Raw genomic sequence first — 12,592 nt, forward strand, 5'->3', positions numbered from 1 at the left:
TGTTCTTTCTCTCACCCCCGCCCCCATCATTAAAAAGCACATCAGCTGTTGCTTGGACCCAGGGTCGGGGAGACAAATTTACTGCAAAGAAAGGGGCAAAAGGAAACTGTTTGACGTGATAGAAATGGTCTATGTCTTCATTTGCATACAAATGCACATAAATTTGCATATAAATGTCAAACTCATAAAAATGCACACTAAAATAGATTTTTTGAATGGTTTATAAACTATACCTTTCTCTTTCTATTATGTATATAAAGCTTATATATAAAATATATATATATATATATATATATAAAGTTAAATGTTAGTAAATGGTACAGAGAAAAACAAAGCAAGGAAGAAGGATAGGGAGTAAGCACATGGGTATGGGGTGTTTGTGTCATTCTTGGATAGGTAAAAGCTGGGAGACCAATGAGGAGGCTGCTGTTACAATCCAGGAGAGACATAGTGATGATCTAGCTAGACCATCATGGCAGAGTGGAGACAGTGAGAAGAGGTCAGATTTGGATAGAGCTTGAAGGTAGAGCCAACAGGATTATATTTGGGGTGTGAATAAAAGAGGGGAGTCAAGCATGAGTCTAAGATACTCAGCCTGAGCAATTGTGAGGACGGCATTGAGATGGAGAGTTTTCAGGGAATGACCAGGAATTCATTTGAGGACTTGTTAAGTTTGAGCCGTATGTTAGACATCCAAGCAGAGATATCGAGTAGGCAGATTATGAATCTGGAGTTCAGGGGAGAATTCTAGCCTGGAAGTATAAGTTTGGGAGCCATTGGCATACAAATGGTTTTTGAAGCATAAGACTGGATGAGTTCACCAGAGGAGCAGAGACAGAAGTGAAGGGTCCCAAGGACTAAGCCTGTAGCGCTTCAATGTCAAGAAGCCAAGGAGATGAAGAAGAATCAGCAGAGACTGAGAAGGAGGGACCGGTGAGCTGGGAGGAAAACCAGGAGCGTGTGTTTTCCTAGAAGCCATGTGGGGGAAAAGTGTTTTTAAAGAGGAAGTGAACAGTTGTGCTAAATGCTGCTGACTGACCAAGTAAATTAAGGACGGAGAACTGACCATTGGATTTAGCAATGTGATGGTCAGTGCTAACCTGGGCAAGAGCAGTGTGGGTGGAGTGAGGGGCAAAGCCCTCACTGGAGGGAGTTACACTGAGAATGCAAGGAAAGTAACTGGAGACAGAAAGATAGAAAACGTTTTAAATGACTTTTGCTATAATGGGAGAAGTGAAACGGCACAGGAGCCATAGGGAAAAGAGGGAATAAAGACAGAATTTGGGAGACATAGAAGCAATAACAGGGTTGATGCTGATGGGAATGATTCAGAAGAGAAGAAAATTGACCCCGTGCGGGAGAGAAGAAACAAATGCCGGAACACGCCTTTGGGTGGGCAAGGGCAATGGGAGTGCACAGCACATAGACCACGATCTGAGAAGCATAAGACAGGAAAGGATCCTCAGTCAGACTTGCAATGACATATGTTGTGATTCCCCGGGTGCTCCCAATGCAGCCCTGGCTCGATATCTTCCAGATGTGGACCATTTGTAGATAAAAGAAAGACCTCCCCTTGCACAACTGAATTTCTACAGACCGTGTATGCTCTGACCTCTCACCTCACCGTGATCCTGGCTTTCCAGGCCACAAATCCTATTGCCAAGTCTCTAAATGTGGCAAACACTCTTCTCCAATTGATGGGATGTGACTGTTCCTTAAACGTAGCAAATACGTTTCTTTTTCTCCTAATTTTGACATTTTCACATTTGATGCATGTTGAATTATTCTCCCAGATAGTTTCTGGCAGGATGAAACCAAGGGAGCTTATTTTAGCTCTCTCTGTTGTTTTTCCTGTGGCATTTTCACTTATGCCAACCCAGCCAAGGAATGAGGCACGGCGGTGAGTGGCCGCTGTGGAACTAGTAGGCTGCGTTCCCCAGCCAGGAGGTAGGTCAGGGAGCAGTCCTGTGGAGTCCACAAAAACCATCAAGTTAAAAAAAATATTTTGTAAACAAAGCCACCAAAAAAACGACAAGGGTTACGGAATGGCTCTAACCAGCCAGTTATTACATCTGAGATGGAGTAAAAGAATTCTGAGCAAAAAGGAGCAAGGTGTCTATAATAGAACGAAACCCTGATACCCCTGCTTGATCAGTTTAACCACTGTAGTTATGCCTGGACTGTCGGGAGCATAAATATTTTGAAAGACTTCGCCATTTTTATTATTCTGAGGGTGTGTCTCTAGTTTCCATGTGATAGAATTGGAGCGCATCCTGCTATAATTACCTTCGTGTCTCTGGTTGCTCTGCATGAAAAAAAAAACGGTTGTGTGAATTCATTCACAAACTGTAGTGAGAGCCTTCTATGGATGAGGCACTGGGCTAGCCGGTGGGGGTGTTTAAATGGTGAAGGCGTGCTCCCTGTGTTTTAGAATCTCACTGGGTAGCTGGGGAGCCAAAAAAGAAGAGAATTGTGATATAATGTGGTAAATGCAATGAAAGTGACCGAATAGGTTATTGGAGAGTACAAAAGAGGAAACTTACCCCATCTGGGGGATCTGTAGAGGCCGAGAGGCTCCTCGAAGTTTCATCGATAACGGGAACACCAGAAACCAAGCAGCTGACTAGATGAGTGAGGAACCAAAGCTATTCAACACTCCTGCATGGTAGAGTAGGAAACTGGGATGACTGAGACTCGAGGCCAGAGAGGTGGGCAGAGGCCAATAGTGCCAGCCTTGAATGCCACATGCAGGCATCAGGTACGTAAGGGGCACCTACTGAAGGTTTTAGCAGGCGAGTGACCAGGTCAAATCTTTAATTTAGATTGATTTCTGGTGAGGTCATTTTAGGGGCAAGTGTAAGTTGGGTTCTCCCAGAAGCAGACCCTGAACGAAGGATTTAAATTGGAGTGATTTTGTAAGGTAATGATCCCAGAAGAGACTAGCATGGAAGTGGGAGAAACAGGATAGGGAAAAGCAAGTGCTAGACTGAGCCTGAGGAGCTCAGGGGCATACGTGGCATGTCAGAGTTTGCCCCACCTGAAGGCAAGTAGCGGGGGTCTTGTGCTCCCACAACAGTCAGTTGTCACCTCCTGGCCACCGTGGGGGACATGAAGTCTTGGGCAGCCCCACTGCCAAGGGACAGTCCTCTTTCACGTACAGGTACCAGCTCAGCATGTGAAAGCTGGGGGACGGACAACAGGGCTGGCGAAAGCGATGGAAGCAATCGGAGCAGGGCACCAGCAGCATCCACAGGGGGCCTACACTGACATAAAGGGGGACCTTTTCTTTTAAAACAGTTTTCAAATACATAATATGTTCAATAGATAACTCCAACCCTACCCTGTTCCTAAATGTTACCCCATCCCTGACTGTCATGACGCTTCTAGAGTGATGCTATCACTCTCATCCTTGGACTAACCAGAGGGATAAAGGACAAGGTGATAATCCGGATAAGGGGTGAGGCGAGGATAGCTAGAATGCACGGTAACTGATAAGGAAGACCAAAGATTCTTTTAAAACTGAGTCAAACATCTCCAACAGCAGTATTCCCAAGTGAAAAGTACATATAAAAATGGCATTTACGTGGCTTGAGATGGGAAAACACGAGGGTGTTGCAGCATCCAGATGAGGGAGAATGACGGCCTGAACGAGGAAGGAAGAGGAGCCGACGGACTCAAGAGACATTTAGCACCTGAAGAGGCAGAATTGAATAAATGTTAGCAATGAGTCAAGAAAGATGCTCTGGGTTTCTAGCTGGGTGTCAGGGTGGACGGAAAGATCGTTAAACGAGACAGAAAAATATAAGAAAAAGAATGAGTTTTGGGCGGGGAGAGGATGACGATCTCACAGTATCTTATTCTTATATGTTCCGGTATTTTTGTATTGAGACCCAGACCATCTACACCCACACAGTTTGCTGTCTACATTAACATGCCTTGACTATTGCACTGTCTGCGTTAGGACAGCCTGACTGGTCCAAGACTCTCTTGCCTGCAAAAATGAAGTTGCAAATAGCTTTATTGTTACAGGAATTTCCCCAAATCTGTCTCTCTGAAGCACAGACTACTCGGCTAACCCTCAGGAGAGCAAACATCCCCTTCTTGGGCAACAGACACTTCACCAATGACTATTTATTCTTCAAGACTCACTTTGAAACCCTTTCCTTGCTGCGTCCTCTAATCTTAAACTGTTATTGTCACGAATTCTGCCTAATCCCTATTAGGCCCCCACATTGAAAGACCCACCCATAACTCGACCCCCAAAACATCATAAATAGCTTGCCTTTGCCCTCCACCCTCTAAGATACTACTACGACGACTCTTTTAGGCTGACAGTTTCTCTTACTGCAACGGGCAATAAAGGCATTCCGCTTTCGTTAGAATAGTTTTGAGTAAAGTTCTGCTGTACAAACGGGCTATTTTAGGGGCATTTTGGAGGAGCCAGGATTTGACAGGATCCATGATCGTTTGTGACCACCGCTAAGACCTAGCAGTAGAAGTATAGGCTGATTTTACCTTTCACATATTTTCTTGTATCTGGTTTTCTTCCCTCTTCGTGCGCGCGCAACTGGAAGCAAATGTTAACTTCCTGGGTCTCTCTCCTTCCTCACAAATGTGGACGTGGGACCCTAAAAGGCTTTATTTTCAATTATTTGCCATTTTAAAGGTTTAGAAAACTTTGCAAAGGATTGTAAATGATCTGATGATATTTCTAAAGATTTCTCCCTGAAGAGTACAACATCCCTGGATATTTTGGGTTTGGCATATACTATCATTTGAAGTTAAAAAAAAAAAGGAAATTCTGGGGCTGGCCCGGTGGCTCAGTGGTTAAGTTTGCATGTTCCGCTTCGGCTGCCCGGGGTTTGCCAGTTTGGATCCCGGGTGCAGACATGGCACCGTTGTTTTACTGATAATGTCTGTTGCACAGGTAATGTCTATCTCCAGAATAGGGCTGCTCTGCACAGGCTGCGTTGCCACAGATAATAATTACATATTTTCAGAGCTTCTGCTCATTAAATCTTGGATAGTCTAGAAAGCATCTAAAGAAACAAGGCTGCTTAAACACTGTCAACGCACAGGGGGCCTGATTTAGCTCTCAACTTCATATTGGTCCCAAATCATAATCTGAGACATAAAGTTGAATCTAGATCAATGGCTCTCAAAGTCGGGGAGGCAATTTTGGCCCTCCGGGGACATTTGGCACTATCTGGAGATACTTCAGGTTGTCACAACAGGGGGCAGTGCACAGAATGCTGCCAGTATCTAGTGGGTAGAGACAAGAGATGCTAAGTATTGTACATTGTACAATGCACAGGACGGTCCCCCTCAACAAATAATTATCTGGCTCAAAATGCAGAAAATAGTAAGGTTATAAAATCCTGACTTAGGGGCCAGCCTGGTGGTGCAGCGTTTAAGTTCACACATTCTGCTTCTGCAGCCCGGGATTTGCTGGTTCGGATCCCGGGTGCAGGCCTACCCACTGCTTGGTAAGCCATGCTGTGGCAGGCGTCCCTCATATAAAGTAGAGGAAGATGGGCACGGATGTTAGCTCAGGGCCAGTCTTCCTCAGCAAAAAGAGGAGGATTGGCGGCAGATGTTAGCTCAGGGCTAATCTTCCTCAAAAAAATAAATAAATAAATAACATAAAATCCTGACTTAGCTAGGTTTGTGGCAGTGAAAACAGTGGAATTGAAATTGAAATTGAAAACAGCGCATGCACTCCCACTGCTCAAGTGACTGTATCTTTGCTCCGAATACCCTGCTTGGCAGTTCATGCTACCTCATCTGTACCTCCTCATCCATCTGGGTCCACCTCACATGCCGTCTCCTCAAACATAGCCTTCCCTCCTTTGTATCCCTGTTGCACAGGGGTATATCCATTATGACACTACCTTCCTTTCCCTTGTGTTAGCATCTTTTTGGAACTTGTCTCATTTCCCCTACATGATAGGAAATCACACAAGGGCCTCTGAGCTTGACATTCCCCAATATTCTCTCCACGTTTTTTTTTTTTTTTTGGTTGAATCAAATTGAAATGGATTCAATTTAGTAGCTTACTCAGTTTATATCTAGCAATGGAATGAGTCATCGTAGACAACAATGTTTACTTTTAGTCTTCTGGTCTGTCGTTTTCAATCTCCCTGGAGTGGTTCAGCGAACTCAGGGGAACTGGATGACCCCCGGTCATGTTCCTGTCGTTCTATTGCCAAGAACCTTGTAAGAAGAGGCCCCCGCTGTGGAATCCTTTGGAAAACAAGTCACAAACTCTAATGAGTAGACAGTCAATCAGGAATAAATACTGAAAAAGAGAATACTCCAAGCTTTGTGATATTTAGATGAGTGTTTTAAGCTGGTGTGGTAGGCAGAATATTGACCCCCCCCCCCCGCCCCTATGATGTCCAGATCTAATTCCTGTAAATATGTTACATTACATGGCAAAGAGGAATGAAGGAATTAAGGTTGCTTATCAGCTGATCTTGCAGTGGGGAGAGTAGCCTGGATTGTCCAGGTGGGCCCAATGTAATCACAAGGTACTTAAATGTGGAAGAGGGAGGCAAAAGAATTAGTGTCTGAGGGATGCGGGAAAGATTAGACCAGCCATTGCTGACTTTGAAGATGGCGGAAGGGACCACGTATCAGGAAAGCAGGCACTCTCAAAAAGCCGGGAGAGGAAACCTACACTTCCCTAGAGACTCCAAATGGAACGCAGCCTGGCGAAAGTTTGATTTCAGCCCATTGAGACCCATTTCGGAATTCTGATCTCCAAAACCATAAGATAATTAAATGTATGTTGTTTTAAGCCACTAAATTTGTGGTAATTTGTTACAGCAGCAAGAGAAAACTCATACAGATGGAAACTTAAATTTGTTGTCTGGACAAAGCAGGTAACACTTTTATGTAGCTGTTTATAAAAATTGCTTCTTACTATGTAATTTTCTAAAGTTTCTGCCTGACCAGCGTCTTCTTACCAATAGTTCCTAACACAAGGGGAAAGAAAACTGGAAAAGCTTTAACTGAGACGGTTAAAGACAAGCACAAATCTTACCAAGACTCTAATGGCGGAAGCAAGAAAGATGGAGGCAAATAGCCTTCTTTTCCAGGCCTCGTTTCTTGAGTCTCCCAGATAACTCACATTTGGAAAAGGACTTGGAATAAAAAAGCTCCAGAGCTAAGAAACTGTAAAATACTGCGCTTCCCCAGCAGGCAAACTACTTCACCTGAATAAGACCGGAAGAGTAGAGTGGGGGCCCGGCAGTATGACAGGAGCAAGGTTAAGCGGTGGGCTGGGTGGCAACTAGTTAGGCATCAAACTTTAAGGGGAGCAAAAATGCTACTGAGTATTAAGACATCACTGAAGGTGTAAATGGACTTAGAAAATAGCATTTGCCAGAATTTCTCTCACAGAAGATGTAGCTAAAGAACTACTCCACTAAGCAACTTGGGGTAGGGACCCCCTGCCTTTTAAGGAAAACGGATCTCATTGAATTCAGGGTAGCTGTGTTCTGATGGTGTATGCAAGCTTGGAGCCATAACTGGATTACTTGAAACCTAAATGTGAGACTCCAAATAGCTTCCAGGGCTGGCCCTTTCTGCCGTTCCTTACCCTACCTTTCCTCAAAACAAATGTTGAATAGATACTTACAGGATGTCCTTTGAAAGGATGCGAACCTGCTCTCCTGTCTCCGTTTGGCCCTGGTGTCTGTGATGTGTGTGTGATGAGATTCAACTGCTGTGACGTTCAAGGTCATTTTCCTAAATTATGTTAAAGCTTTGAAGTAATCTCCAACTTGTAGGAGCCTAAGAATATTAACTTATCTCCTTAGCTTTATTGTAACCAGGGTCTCAGAAGTGACGAGTTGTTTGGTTAACGTGTCAGGATAGAGTTGTGTTTTAAATAGCCGGAACTCTTAAATGGTTCTGAATCTCATAATATGTGATGTTTACATATTATAGTACAATATCTTATGGAAAATCTGACATACTAGCTTTTCAAAAAAAAGAACAATACTCTTTTGGTCGAGGTTTTATTATAAAATCTATATATTTTATGACGAGCCTGGTATTGAGAATTTGGAGTTAGAGTATAGTATTTTAGGTTTAAGATCCTAGAGCCCCTTCTTTCAATGTGGTCAAAATAAAATAAGAAGACTCTGTGACTTAGGAAAATGTATGCTGTCCAGTTTTTTGGTGCTTGAATGGAATTGAGAAAGGTAATATATATGAGATTTCATCCCCAAAGAATCATTTTAACCCCTTTAAAGGACTGAAAATAATTTAAACCAAGGCTAAACTTTAATTTTTCTACAGAAAAGATATGCATTTCAGTTATATAAAACAAATCAGCAGAGTTTGAATATAGGCACTTAAGTATAGGCAAGATTAACTGATATAAATTTGAGCATTCCTCCTGGTTTCTCTAAAAATCAATTCCATCAGGTAGGTGAAGAAAACCATTCGGGAATAAAAATGTTCCAAGAATCTATTTCCTTCCCGCCAATGACAGCTCCAGGGGGTGGCCTGGGGGGAGCGGGGAGATGATGTTTATAACCTCCCCTTCCCCAGAGTCATTTACCAAAACCCAAGAAGCCTTCAAGTCAAGACTATGCATGTTTGGCCAACGCAGCTTCAAGACAAGTTCTCTGGTCCATCTTGCTAACTCCACTGCGGCCTAAACCCCCTCCTTTATGGAAATTCTGGCCCTCACTGCTCCTCACCCAAGGACACTGCCAATGGGGTTCAGTAGGCAGGGCCCTGTGTTCTTGTGACGACACCTCATTAACACGTTGTTATAAAGAATCATCTCTTTGACCTTGATATTTCTCCCAGAAAAGTGAATTATTCTTTTCTTCTTAAAGCCACATATGTTGCCCAGGAGCCACCCATTTATCTGACATGTTTTATTAAGGAGACCAGCTGTTTCTGCAGCAAGCATTAGGTACCATCCCCTCTGACGACAGAGTCTAGAGGAAAAACAGACCTTGAAGTAAATGTATGCAGAGACTTCATATGCCTTTGTAAATTAAATTTATTTTCTGAGACATTAGCATATAGAGGCTGAGAATCACCCGTCTACCTCTTAAAATGTAAATAACATCAATTTATTCACATACCTCCCCCCCCCACCCCAGTCCCCTACGACTCCCCCAACCCAGGAGTTAATGAAAGCTATTAAAACTCGGAGTTTTACTGTCTATGTATCTCTTAAGCCAGGCTTTTGGACAATAGTTTACTTGGTTCTCCTAATGTCTACACAGGCCAAGGTAATTAGTCATTAGCAGTTATAGGCTGCTAATTACCACTAGTGAGAAGTGTCTGGGAGACGCCAACACAGAGCGTTCCAGCAATTTGTTCTGTGGGTTGGAGGGGTGGTTTGATCCCGTTTCCTATTCTATATCCTCAGTCCAGACAGTCTTAGTGGCGTGATGGATGTGAAGTGGCATTTAACTTTCACCAGAGGATGTTCTCCCTCTTGGACATCTTCGTGCTAAAACAGCCCACTTGTCAAAACTCGGCTCCTGTGGTGACAGACGTTACACGACACGCAGCTAGGTAGGAAGCTGGCACCTGGCATCTTTTAGCTGCACGGGCACACATGTCAATATGCCGTAAAACACAGACACTTCCCCAGAGAATCGGGATAAACACTTCTTGCTGAGCCTTTGCTGTATCAGTTTGCAACAGATGGGTTGCTGTTTTTCTGATGTATTATGACAAGCAGCAGCCACTACTAATCATAGCACCGAGAAATGTTGGTGTTTAATGCTGTTCTTTTTCTATGGCACCCATTAAGTCACTGTTCTGCTCTTGAACAGAGAGTTAGAAAAAAAAAAAAGGAAGAGGAAAAAGACGAGTTGACAGTCCTTGGGGAGAATGAGAGAGCCTTTGGGACTAGAGTTTTTTCCTCCTTTTCTCATGCTTTCAGATCTGCGTCTGCACAATGCCATCTGTACTAAATTCTGCAACTTTTCCCAGGCATCAAACTTTGAAACGGGGCATCTGGGTCTAAGGAGGCAGGCAGGGTAGGAAGGGCTGGGTCAGCCACTGCTGAACAGGACCTGACGCTCCCATGGCACAAACTCTAACACCCTTCACTCAGCACTCAGGAGCATGGCTGGTCCCTCTTTTCCCTCCACACACTGCCATGTGGAGCCTCTGCAGATTCATTTAGCCTGATGTGATGGATACAAAACGTCAGGGACTGGACCGACTGAGCCTCCTGTGTGAATCACCCCACAGCCGGCCCCACGTGGCAGGCCTGGGTCACACATGCCTTCGAGGCGTCCCTGGCACCTCGAATGAAGCGTATCAAATCGCCCGAGAGTTTCATCATCTGATTGGGTAGCAGAGGATGGTTTGAGGAAGCAGGGTGCCAGAAAAAGGGATCAAAGCGAGCTTAGCATGTCCCCGTGAACTTCCAAAAGCAACACTGCGTTTCCTTCTCACAAAGTCCACTTTCATAGCGTGGGGCGGCCCCGCTTCACGGCGCTGGCGGGCTTGTTTGCTTTTGAAAGAGAGTGTAAAATGACTCCGCTTCTTCAGTGACAGTTATGCTCGCTGTTCGGAGCCGGCTGATCTGGACGGAATTCACGGAGTGTGAAATGGGCCTCTGTGGGTCAGCAGGGGCAAAGGAAAACCGCGGAGCCATTCACTGCCCTGAAGGCTCGGCTCACAGATGATGGAGAGGGCGGAGCCGGCTCCAGATCCAGGGCGGCTGGAGGGCTTCGTGTCTAGGACTAGGCAGTGGGAAACCAAGACAGCTGAACCGGCCACAGCATGACATTTGCATTCCTTATTAACATGTAGGATGCAAAAATTCCACCTGGAATTTAGAAGTTGTGGCCTGGCGAAAGACGCAAAATGTAAGTACGGTGAATAACGGTGTGGAATTTGGAGTTAAACACTCATACTCCAGCTGGCTCAGTCACTTGCTTGCTGTGTGACTCGGAAAAATTGCTTAAATGGGGGTCTCCTCATCTATTAAATGCTGAAAGTAATGATATCCATTCTACAGGGTTATTCTAGGATCAGATGAAATTCTGTAGGTAAAACACTCAGAGCAGCATCTGACAGAGTAAATGCTGCACAAATCTACATATTACTTTATTTAGATTAATAGAGCAGGGCATGGGGAAGAGATGGTGAAGGCAGAGGGAGCAGGATTTATACATGACCATGGTGCCCGTTAAAGATTTGTCCCTAAAGTGAATAGATTGTCTTGAGGACTCAGTACATTCAATGTCTCCCAAAAGGGGACTTAGAATTCCTCTGCATTTCCAACTGCAGGATGGAATCTGACGTTTACTGTCACTCTATCAATTCAGGGTTGAGGGACTTTTATCTATTCCTATGAATTTTACCTCAAAGCAGGCTACCCTGTCTCCAGATCATGCCTCAGGACGGCCTCTTGGCAGACGGACACAGCAAGGATTACTGACAGAGAAGTTGGTTCTCTTTCCCACTCAGTTATCTCTTTTCTTTTCAATAAATGATGTAACTAGGGCCAGCCCGGTGGCACAGCAGTTAAGTTTGCACATTCTGCTTCTGCGGCCCAGGCTTTGCCAGTTCCGATCCCAGCTGTGGACCTACACTCCGCTTGTCTTGCCATGCTGTGGCAGGCATCCCACATATAAAGCAGAGGAAGATAGGCACAGATGTTAGCTCAGGGTCAGTCTTCCTCAGCAAAAAAAGAGGAGGATTGGTGGCAGATGTTAGCTCAGGGCTAATCTTCCTCAAAAAAATAAAAAATAAAATAAACAACGTAACTAGTAAAGCAGCCACGTGTAAATATTAAGTAATATTGGTAAAGCCATATGTTTAAGTAAATATAGAAGAACCCCATTCTCAATTTCTTAAATGTAATAAAATCCAGTTTAATTTAACCTTGGTTTCATCTCCAGGCTTAAAGAGAACACTTCTTTCCGCTCACTATAAACCTTTCCCTTTCGATATGAAAGGGTCAGCAATTTTATTCTGATAAATATCCAGGAAAACTAAGCAGCCCAGAAAATAGTCCTACAACAGCTTCCTCAAGTGAGGGAAAGGAAATATTTGATAATCAGATGACATTTTCTTTTAGGGTCAAAGATTAGGGTCAAAGATTAGGGTCAAAATTCAAATCTTATCCTGAGTATAAACCTTTTCAATTTCACAAAGAAATACAAAGCCTACCCAAAAAAAGACATAAACTTCAGAGGCAACTTGGTTAAAAACTCCTTGCCTTTATTTACCATTCTTGTAAGACAACTGGCCCCCAGTTCACACATAAGCAAAAGCCAAGCAGTAGCCTTCAAATGCGCTCTCTGTGCTTGGAACACCTGCTAGCAGTCTTGTCTTTCTCAGCATCTCCTCTGCTCTTCTGGTTTTCCAACTCCTCGTTCTGTCTGAAAAGGAGGAGAGATTAAAAAGCAAAAATTAAAAAAACACAAGCAATGTCTCTTACTATGGCGGGAGCAGGTCATATTTTATTTTCTAATGAAATATCTTTCTACCTCACTGTGGGTAGCCCTCTACTTCACATACGATGCATTTCTGCAAATGTGTTTGGAGATCAGATATGTGAAAATAGAAAATCAAATTCACATGTCGAGATAGG

Source organism: Equus przewalskii, chromosome 8, assembly GCF_037783145.1.
Source record: "Equus przewalskii isolate Varuska chromosome 8, EquPr2, whole genome shotgun sequence".
Taxonomy (NCBI): Eukaryota; Metazoa; Chordata; class Mammalia; order Perissodactyla; family Equidae; genus Equus; species Equus przewalskii.